The following is an 11061-nucleotide window of genomic DNA, read 5'->3' on the forward strand; positions in this document are numbered from 1 at the left end:
TGTGAGTAGTTTACCTCAGACCTTCGGGTCCATAGTTATTAGCTAGATGGCTTCTTCTCTCTTTTTGGATCTCAATACAATGTTCTCCCCCTCTCTCGTGGAGATCTATTCGATGTAATATTCTTTTGCGGTGTGTTTGTTGAGACCGATGAATTGTGGGTTTATGATCAAGTTTATCTATGAACAATATTTGAATCTTCTCTGAATTATTTTATGTATGATTGGTTATCTTTGCAAGTCTCTTCGAATTATCAGTTTGGTTTGGCCTACTAGATTGATCTTTCTTGCAATGGGAGAAGTGCTTAGCTTTGGGTTCAATCTTGCGGTGTCCTTTCCCAGTGACAGTAGGGGCAGCAAGGCACGTATTGTATTGTTGCCATCGAGGATAACAAGATGGGGTTTATATCATATTGCATGAGTTTACCCCTCTACATCATGTCATCTTGCTTAAAGCATTACTCTGTTCTTATGAACTTAATACTCTAGATGCATGCTGGATAGCGGTCGATGTGTGGAGTAATAGTAGTAGATGCAGGCAGGAGTCGGTCTACTTGTCTCGGACGTGATGCCTATATACATGATCATACCTAGATATTCTCATAACTATGCTCAATTCTGTCAATTGCTCAACAGTAATTTGTTCACCCACCGTAAATACTTATGCTCTTGAGAGAAGCCACTAGTGAAACCTATGGCCCCCGGGTCTATTTTCCATCATATTAATCTCCCATCAACAAGTTATTTCTGGTGCCGTTTTTATTTTACTTTCTTTACTTTGCATCTTTATCATAAAAATACCAAAAATATTATCTTATCATATCTATCAGATCTCACTCTCGTAAGTGACCGTGATGGGATTGACAACCCCTTTATTGCGTTGGTTGCGAGGATTTATTTGTTTGTGTAGGTGCGAGGGACTCGTGCGTGGCCTCCTACTGGATTGATACCTTGGTTCTCAAAAACTGAGGGAAATACTTACGCTACTTTGCTGCATCACCCTTTGCTCTTCAAGGGAAAACCAACGCAGTGCTCAAGAGGTAGCAAGAAGGATTTCTGGCGCCATTGCCGGGGAGTCTACGCAAAAGTCAACATACCAAGTACCCATCACAAACCCTTATCCCTCGCATTACATTATTTGCCATTTGCCTCTCGTTTTCCTCTCCCCCACTTCACCCTTGCCGTTTTATTCGCCTTCTTCCCGTATGCCATTTTGTCTGTGTTTCCACGTGCCTTCTATTTGCTTGCATCTTTGCTTGCTAAAAATCTATTGATATGGATCCACTTAAAGTGTTCTACTTGGATCATCTTCGATCCTTATGCGCTCGTGCTGAAACCCCAACTAGCCTAGTTGATGGGAAATCTTTAGATGAGCATGCTCATTTTGTGCGTCACCGTTTGTCTGAAAAAGGGAAACTCTTATGGAATCAAATAAAAAAATTGTTGTGTTATGCTTGGAATCTTTGTGAAATTTGTGATATTACTTGTTGCTCTAAGAACCCTAAAAAACACCTCCCCTACCTATGTGAGTTTAATGAAAATGAAATCTTGTCTTCTTATGCAAAGGGTGTTTATAGCTACTATGATATTGAACAAATTGAAGAATTTGTTGCTTTTAAGGGTTCTTTTGAAGTTGCTTCTTTGCTTGAAAAGTATGATACTACTCTTTACGAATCTGAAAATCTTGACATACTGGAATATTGCTATGAAAACTATGATCATAATGTCTATGTCAAAGAATTTATTGAAAGAATGACCATTGCTTCTAAAGAAAATAATGATATGCACGAATCTATAGATAATTATGATTCCGATGATTTGATTGAAATATCCCTTGATGAACATGATGCTTGCTATCCTTGTGGCCATGATGCCAATATTTATGAAGATGAATTTGCTATAGTTCCGTACGTTAAACATGAGATCGTTGCTATTGCACCCATACTTGGTAGTTCCTTCGATCAAAAGCATGATTGCAATAATTTTACTATAAATTTTCTTAATGTCAATTGTGCTAATAATATGCAAAACCCTAAGCTTGGGATGCTAAGATTGCTATGTCTACTACTTATTGCAATGATCATGATTGGGGTGATTCTTCTTATGATCTTGAAAATTTATTTAAGCCCCATGATGAACATGAGATTGATAATAGTGTTTACAATATTATTGAAAGTGGGTTTGGAAGAGTGTCAACTTTAGATCCTACATATTTGGATTTTGATAAATCTTATGAAATTTTTGATAAAAGTGGGTTTGGAGAGGTCATGACTTTAGTTAATGTTAATCCCACTATTTTGGAAGAGTGTCAACTTTGCATGCATGTGGATCGTGTTGAAAATATTTTATGTGATAGCTATTTTGTTGAATTTGATTATGATCCTACATGTAATTATTATGAGAGAGGGAAATATGGTTGTAGAAATTTTCATGTTACTAAATTACCTCTCGTTACGTTGAGGATGCTATTGTTTCTTTCCGCTTCCTTGCATATGCTAGTTTTTGCTTGCCTTGATAATTCGTTTGCCTATAAGATGCCTATGCATAGGAAGTATGTTAGACTTAGATGTGTTGGTCACATGTTTTATGATGCTCCCTTTGTGCTTCAATTCTTGTCTTTCTTGTGAGCATCATTGAAATCTCAAAGCCTATCTAGGGGCGTTAAAACGATAGCGCTTGTTGGGAGGCAACCCAATTTTAGTTTTAGTTTTTTGCTTTTTGCTTCTGTTTAGGAATAAATATTTGTTCTAGACTCTGGTTAGATTTGTTTTTATGTTTTAATTAGTGTTTGTGCCAAGCTAAACCTATAGGATCTTCTTGGATGATAGTTATTCGATCTTGCTGTAAATTCCAGAAACTTTCAGTTCACGAAAACAATTGTTAAAAATCACCAGAACGTGATAAAATATTGATTCCAATTGCTTCTGATTAATAAACAAATTTTCTAGGTCGTCCTATTTTGGCTGAAGTTTTGGATTTCCAGAAGTTTGCGTTAGTTACAGATTACTACAGACTGTTCTGTTTTTGACAGATTCTGTTTTTCGTGTGTTGTTTGCTTATTTTGATGAATCTATGGCTAGTAAAATATTTTATAAACCATAGAGAAGTTGGAATACAGTAGTTTTAACACCAATATAAATAAAGAATGAGTTCATGACAGTACCTTGAAGTGGTCTTTTGTTTTCTTTCGCTAACGGAGCTCACGAGATTTTCTGCTGAGTTTTGTGTTGTGAAGTTTTCATGTTTTGGGTGAAAGATTTGATGGATTATGGAACAAGGAGTGGCAAGAGCCTAAGCTTGGGGATGCTCATGGCACCCCCAAGATAATCTAAGGACACCTAAAAGCCAAAGCTTGGGGATGCCCCGGAAGGCATCCCCTCTTTCATCTACTTCCATTGGTAACTTTACTTGGAGCTATATTTTTATTCACCACATGATATGTGTTTTGCTTGGAGCGTCTTGTATCATTTGAGTCTTTATTTTTTTAGTTTACCACAATCATCTTTGCTGGACACACCTTTTTAGAGAGACACACATGATTCGGAAATTATTAGAATACTCTATGTGCTTCACTTATATCTTTTGAGTTATATAGTTTTTGCTCTAGTACTTCACTTATATCTTTTAGAGCACGGTGGTGGATTTGTTTTATAGAAACTATTGATCTCTCATGCTTCACTTAGATTATTTTGAGAGCCTTAAACAGCATGGTAATTTGCTTAAATAATCCTAATATGCTAGGTATTCAAGACTAGTAAAAACTTTCTTATGAGTGCATTGAATACTAAGAGAAGTTTGATGCTTGATGATTGTTTTGAGACATGGAGGTAGTGATATCAAAGTTGTGCTAGTTGAGTAGTTGTGAATTTGAGAAATACTTGTGTTGAAGTTTGCAAGTCCCATAGCATGCACATATGGTAAACGTTATGTAACAAATTTGAAACATGAGGTGTTCTTTGAGTGTCCTCCTTATGAGTGGCGGTCGGGGACGAGCGATGGTCTTTTCCTACCAATCTATCCCCCTAGGAGCATGCGCATAGTGCTTGGTTTTTGATGACTTGTAGATTTTTGCAATAAGTATGTGAGTTCTTTATGACTAATGTTGAGTCCGTGGATTATACGCACTCTCACCTTTCCATCATTGCTAGCCTCTTCGGTACCGTGCATTAACCTTTCTCACATTGAGAGTTGGTGCACACTTCGCCGGTGCATCCAAACCCCGTGATATGATACGCTCTTTCACACATAAACCTCCTTATATCTTCCTCAAAACAGCCACCATACCTACCTATTATGGCATTTCCATAGCCATTCCGAGATATATTTCCACGCAACTTTCCACCGTTCCGTATCATGAAACGTTCATCATTGTCATATTTCTTTGCATGATCATGTAGTTGACATCGTATTTGTGGCAAAGCCACCGTTCATAATTTTTTCAAACATGTCACTCTTGATTCATTGCTATCCCGGTATACCGCCGGAGGCATTCATATAGAGTCATACTTTGTTCTAGTATCGAGTTGTAATCATTGAGTTGTAAATAAATAGAAGTGTGATGATCATCATTAATAGAGCATTGTCCCAATAAAAAAGAGAAAGGCCAAATAAAAAAAGGAAGGCCCGAAAAAAAAGAGAAATAAAAAGGGGCAATGCTACTATCCTTTTTCCACACTTGTGCTTCAAAGTAGCACCATGATCTTCATGATAGAGAGTCTCTTGTTTTGTCACTTTCATATACTAGTGGGAATTTTTCATTATAGAACTTGGCTTGTATATTCCAACAATGGGCCTCCTCAAGTTCCCTAGGTCTTCGTGAGCAAGCAAGTTGGATGCACACCCACTTAGTTTCTTTTGTTGAGCTTTCATATATTTATAGCTCTAGTGCATCCGTTGCATGGCAATCCCTACTCCTTGCATTAACATCAATCGATGGGCATCTCCATAGCTCATTGATTAGCCTCGTTGATGTGAGACTTTCTCCTTTTTTGTCTTCTCCACATAACCCCCATCATTATATTCTATTCCACCCATAGTGCTATATCCATGGCTCACGCTCATGTATTGCGTGAAAATTGAAGAAGTTTGAGATTACTAAAGTATGAAACAATTGCTTGGCTTGTCATCGGGGTTGTGCATGATGAGAGCATTCTTGTGTGATGAAAATGGAGCATGACTAAGCTATATGATTTTGTAGGGATGAACTTTCTTTGGCCATGTTATTTTGAGAAAACATAATTGCTTAGTTAGTATGCTTGAATTATTATTATTTTTATGTCAATACTGAACTTTTATCTTGAATCTTTCGGATCTGAATATTCATACCACAATTAAGAAGAATTACATTGAAATTATGCCAAGTAGCATTCCACATCAAAAATTCTGTTTTTATCATTTACCTACTCGAGGACGAGTAGGAATTAAGCTTGGGGATGCTTGATACGTCTCCAACGTATCTATAATTTTTTATTGTTCCATGCTATATTATATTCTTTTTGGACATTATTGGGCTTTATTATACACTTTTATATTATTTTTGGGACTAACCTATTAACCGAAGGCCCAACCCAGAATTGTTGTTTTTTGCCTATTTCAGAGTTTCGCAGAAAAAGAATATCAAACGGAGTCCAAACGGAATGAAACCTTCGGGAACGTGATTTTCAGAACGAACGTGATCCAGAGAATTTGGACCCTACGTCAAGACATCAACCAGGAGGGCATGAGGTAGGGGGGCGCGCCTACCCCCCGGGCACGCCCTCCACCCTCGTGGGCCCCCTGTTGCTCCACCGACGTACTCCTTCCTCCTATATATACCTACGTACCCCCAAACTACTAGATACGGAGCCAAAAACCTAATTCCACCGCTGCAACCTTCTGTACCCGTGAGATCCCATCTTGGGGCCTGTTCCAGAGCTCCGCCGGAGGGGGCATCGATCATGGAGGGCTTCTACATCAACACCATAGCCTCTCCGATGATGTGTGAGTAGTTTACCTCAGACCTTCGTGTCCATAGTTATTAGCTAGATGGCTTCTTCTCTCTTTTTGGATCTCAATACAATGTTCTCCCCCTCTCTCATGGAGATCTATTCGATGTAATCTTATTTTGCGGTGTGTTTGTTGAGACCGATGATTTGTGGGTTTATGATCAAGTTTATCTATGAACAATATTTGAATCTTCTCTGAATTATTTTATGTATGATTGGTTATCTTTGCAAGTCTCTTCGAATTATCAGTTTGGTTTGGCCTACTAGATTGATCTTTCTTGCAATGGGAGAAGTGCTTAGCTTTGGGTTCAATCTTGCGGTGTCCTTTCCCAGTGACAGTAGGGGCAGCAAGGCACGTATTGTATTGTTGCCACCGAGGATAACAAGATGGGGTTTATATCATATTGCATGAGTTTATCCCTCTACATCATGTCATCTTGCTTAAAGCGTTACTCTGTTCTTATGAACTTAATACTCTAGATGCATGCTGGATAGCGGTCGATGTGTGGAGTAATAGTAGTAGATGCAGGCAGGAGTCGGTCTACTTGTCTCGGACGTGATGCCTATATACATGATCATACCTAGATATTCTCATAACTATGCTCAATTCTGTCAACTGCTCAACAGTAATTTGTTCACCCACCGTAAATACTTATGCTCTTGAGAGAAGCCACTAGTGAAACCTATGGCCCCGGGGTCTATTTTCCATCATATTAGTCTCCCATCAACAAGTTATTTCTGGTGCCGTTTTTATTTTACTTTCTTTACTTTGCATCTTTATCATAAAAATACCAAAATATTATCTTATCATATCTATCAGATCTCACTCTCGTAAGTGACCGTGAAGGGATTGACAACCCCTTTATTGCGTTGGTTGCGAGGATTTATTTGTTTGTGTAGGTGCGAGGGACTCGTGCATGGCCTCCTACTGGATTGATACCTTGGTTCTCAAAAACTGAGGGAAATGCTTACGCTACTTTGCTGCATCACCCTTTCCTCTTCTAGGGAAAACCAATGCAGTGCTCAAGAGGTAGCAACCTCTGAAAGCGTCCCTTCCAAGGTGTCCAGTTTCCGCTTTAGATCATCAATGGTGCCGTTGGCCTCAGAGAGCAGCTTGGTCTTGTCGGAGATGGTGACCTGCAAATCCGCCAGAGTGCGGTCGGCCGTGTCCCTCTCCTCCGTCAGCTCCGAGATCTCCTTCTTCAGCCCCTCCTGCTCCAGCTCCAGCTTCTCCACTTTGCCGGCTTGGTCCCGGGCCAGAGCATCCAGTGCGTCCTTGTGCTTCTACTCCAACTCCTGGGTCCACTGCGCGACGATCTTCCCGATTTCCTCATCCTTGCCGCAGAGCGTGGCGGCAAGCGCCTGCTCACGAGCAACGAGGTCTTCCTCCTGGGTGTCCAGCTGAGCTTGCTGCTGCCGCCGGGCAGCTTCGTCCTTGGCGGCCTGTTCCTTCACCGCCTCTTGGGCCTTTTCGATGCCAGCCTGCTTCAGGATGAGCTCTCGCTTGCGCTCATCCAGCTCACCCTGGGCAGTCCTCAGTTCCTCCAGGGCCTCGCCGAAGCAGACTTGCGTCTGAGTGACACGCTCCTCAAAATCCTTTTCCGCCTTGTCCACCGCCGCCATCCTGGAGTTCACCTTGTCTTGGCGGGCACGGTGGAGCGCCTGGAGGTTCTCGAAATTGGCGGTCATGGTGTAACGCCCACGATGCGGCTATATCTCCCACGTGTCGAGGCACGACTTAGAGGCATAACCGCATAGTGGTTTTGTCGCAAGAAGGGTCATCTTCACACAATCCCATGTAATGAACAAGAATGGGATAAAGAGTTGGCTTACAATCGCCACTTCACACAATACATAAAAATAATTCAATACATCATCCAAAATACAATCATATAGACCGACTACGGTCAAAAACCAGATGAAAATAAGACAACCCCAAATGCTAGATCCCCGATCGTCCCAACTGGGCTCCACTACTGATCATCAGGAAAAGACACATAGTAACGACCACGTTCCTCGTCGAACTCCCACTTGAGATCGACGTCATCATCTGCACTGGCATCGTCGACACCTGCAACTGTTTATGGAAGTATCTGTGAGTCACGAGGACTCAGCAATCTCACACCCACGAGATCAAGACTATTTAAGCTTATAGGACAAGGAGGTGCAAAAAGGTGGAGCTGCAGCGGCAAAAGCATATATGGTGGCTAACTTGCACAATGAGAGCGAGAAGAGAAGCAATGGAACGGACGTCATCTAGCAATGATCAAGAAGTGATCCTGAACACCTACTTACGTCATTCATAACACAGACCGTGTTCACTTCCCGGACTCCGCCGAGAAGAGACCATCACGGCTACACACGCAGTTGGTGTATTTTAAATTGGGTCAAGTGACAAGTTATCTACAACCGGACATTAACAAATTCCCATCTGCCTCATAACCGTGGGCACGGCTTTTGAAAGATATTACCCTGCAGGGGTGTCCCAACTTAGCCCATCATAAGCTCTCACGGTCAATGAAGGATAAACCTTCTCCCGGAAAGACCCGATCAGTCTCGGAATCCCGGTTTACAAGACATCTCGACAATGGTAAAACAAGACTAGCAAAGCCACCCGAATGTGCCGACAAATCCCGATAGGAGCTGCACATATCTCGTTCTCAGGGCACACCGGATGAGACATCCTACGAGTAAAACCAGACCTCGAGTTTCCAGGAGGGGGCCCCGCAGTCTGCTCAGTTCGGACCAACACTCGAAGGAGCACTGGCCCGGGGGGGTTAAATAAGATGACCCTCGGGCTCGCGAAAACCCGGGGAAAAAAGGTATAGGTCGCAAATGGTAAAACCAAGGTTGGGCCTTGCTGGAGGAGTTTTATTCAAGGCGAACTGTCAAGGGGGTCCCATAAATCACCCGACCGCGTAAGGAACGCAAACTCAAGGAACATAATCCCGGTATAACAGTAACTAGGGCGGCAAGAGTGGAACAAAACACCAGGCATAAGGCCGAGCCTTCCACCCTTTACCAAAATATATAGATGCATTAATTAAATAAGAGATATTGTGATATCCCAACATATTCATGTTCCGACATGGAACAAACTTCAACTTCACCTGCAACTAGCAACGCTATAAGAAGGGCTGAGCAAAAGCGGTAACATAGCCAAACAACGGTTTGCTAGGAAAGGATGGTTAGGGCTGACATGGCTAAAATGGGAGACATGATATAGCAAGTGATAGGTAGCGGAGCATGGCAATAGAGCGAACAACTAACATAGCAAAGATAGAAGTGATTTCGAGGGGTGGTCATCTTGCCTGCAAGATTCTCAGAGTTGTCGAAAGCTTGATCCTCGTAAGCATACTCGACAGGTTCCTCGTTCACGAACTCGTCTCCCGTTCTACCCAAGACAAGAACACAAACAAACGGAACCACAATCAATCACGAGGAATGCGCGAGCAACATGATGCAAGACATGTATGATATGCAAGATGTGATATGCGATGCATATGCGTGCTCCGGAAGGAAAATGATGAACATGGCAGTAACTTGGCAAACCAAGCATGCCACTGGAAAGATGAGATGATTTTGGTCAAAATCGATATAAAGATCACCGGAATCGGATGCACGGTTCGCAAATGGCAAGCAAAACAAGAATGACACTAAACTGCGATAAACAGCAAGATAGCACTTAAAATGCAACAAGTAGCAATGCTACAGCACCCCAACATAGCAACAAAGCACATGGAAGTAATCTACAGAAGATGCTTGACAAAATATGAACACTGAGCTACTGCTAGTTCACAACATATCAAGCTCAAACAAGCATGGCAAAAATGCAAAAGATTACAGGTTCACAGACTTAGTGAAAAACTGGACATGGCAGAAATCAGCATCAGGTTGCAATGTTCAGAGCACGAAATCAACATGCTACAGGAACTTAACATAGCAAAACAAGGCATGGTAGTGTTCTACTAAATGCACATGACAAAAGTCCCTTACTGACCATAAGACAAAAAGGAACAGAAGATATGATGGTAAGCATGTAAACATAGCAAGTTTCGTTATCAGGTTTCAGACTTAGCAGAAAACAGAGCATGGCAGAAATATAAATATGTAGGCCTCTTTGTGAGCTTGATGCACTCACTACAGAGCAATTCATGACAAACCAAGCATACCTACAGCAAGATGGCATGTTTATGAAGCTATCCATGGCAAGAACAATTGCATAGCATGTATGGATCAACTACAATAAGCTTGGCAAGATTGCAAATCATGTTAAGAATCTGCCAGAAATATTTTATAGCAAAAGTAGAGCAAGATTGAGTCATGCTATGGTACTCTATAATTGCATCCAATTGCAGGAATGGATCAATTATAACTATAGCTACAAAACATCCTTACTGAACATCTCCAAATTATGCATGGATCTCTCTGTAGCATCAAGTTTACATGGCAACAAAGTTACAGCAGACAAAGACTTGGAGAAATCACTGTCCCTGAAATCAGAAATATTACGGGGTCTACTTTGCATGCTTGTGCTAGTCACCACAGCGATCACAAAAATACATGGACTATACCACTGGAAAGATGGCATGGCATACTTCAAAACACATGTAGAGCTCATGCCCAAAAGATGCACAGAATAAATGATACAAAAATGACAAATCTCCAAGTTCTGACAAGAACCAGAGATTAACAGCAACTAGCCCTCTTCCAACAAAGATTTGGGCATCAAGATGACCTCTAATGAAAATGGTGCAATTGAAGAAAATGAAGAGCATCACGAGACGAACAATTTGACATATTATACGCGCGAATCGGAGCTACATGCACAGAGTTATCGCATCGGGAACAGGAGTACTTGCGGATAGAATTCTCAGACTTGGAAAAAAATCGGAGCGAGGGAAGTCAACGGGCTACCGTACGTACTGGATCTGGATCGAGCGATCCTCGAGCTCGAGGCTCCGGCCGATGGCAGTCGCCGGCGGGAGGAAGAAGGGCGGCGGCGAGGGATGCCGGAGGAGGAGAAGGAGGCCGGAGGCGGCGAGCCTCGGGCGGCGGGGCACGGCGCCGGCGGCGGTCG

This window comes from Triticum aestivum, chromosome 1D (assembly GCF_018294505.1).
Source record: "Triticum aestivum cultivar Chinese Spring chromosome 1D, IWGSC CS RefSeq v2.1, whole genome shotgun sequence".
Taxonomy (NCBI): domain Eukaryota; kingdom Viridiplantae; phylum Streptophyta; class Magnoliopsida; order Poales; family Poaceae; genus Triticum; species Triticum aestivum.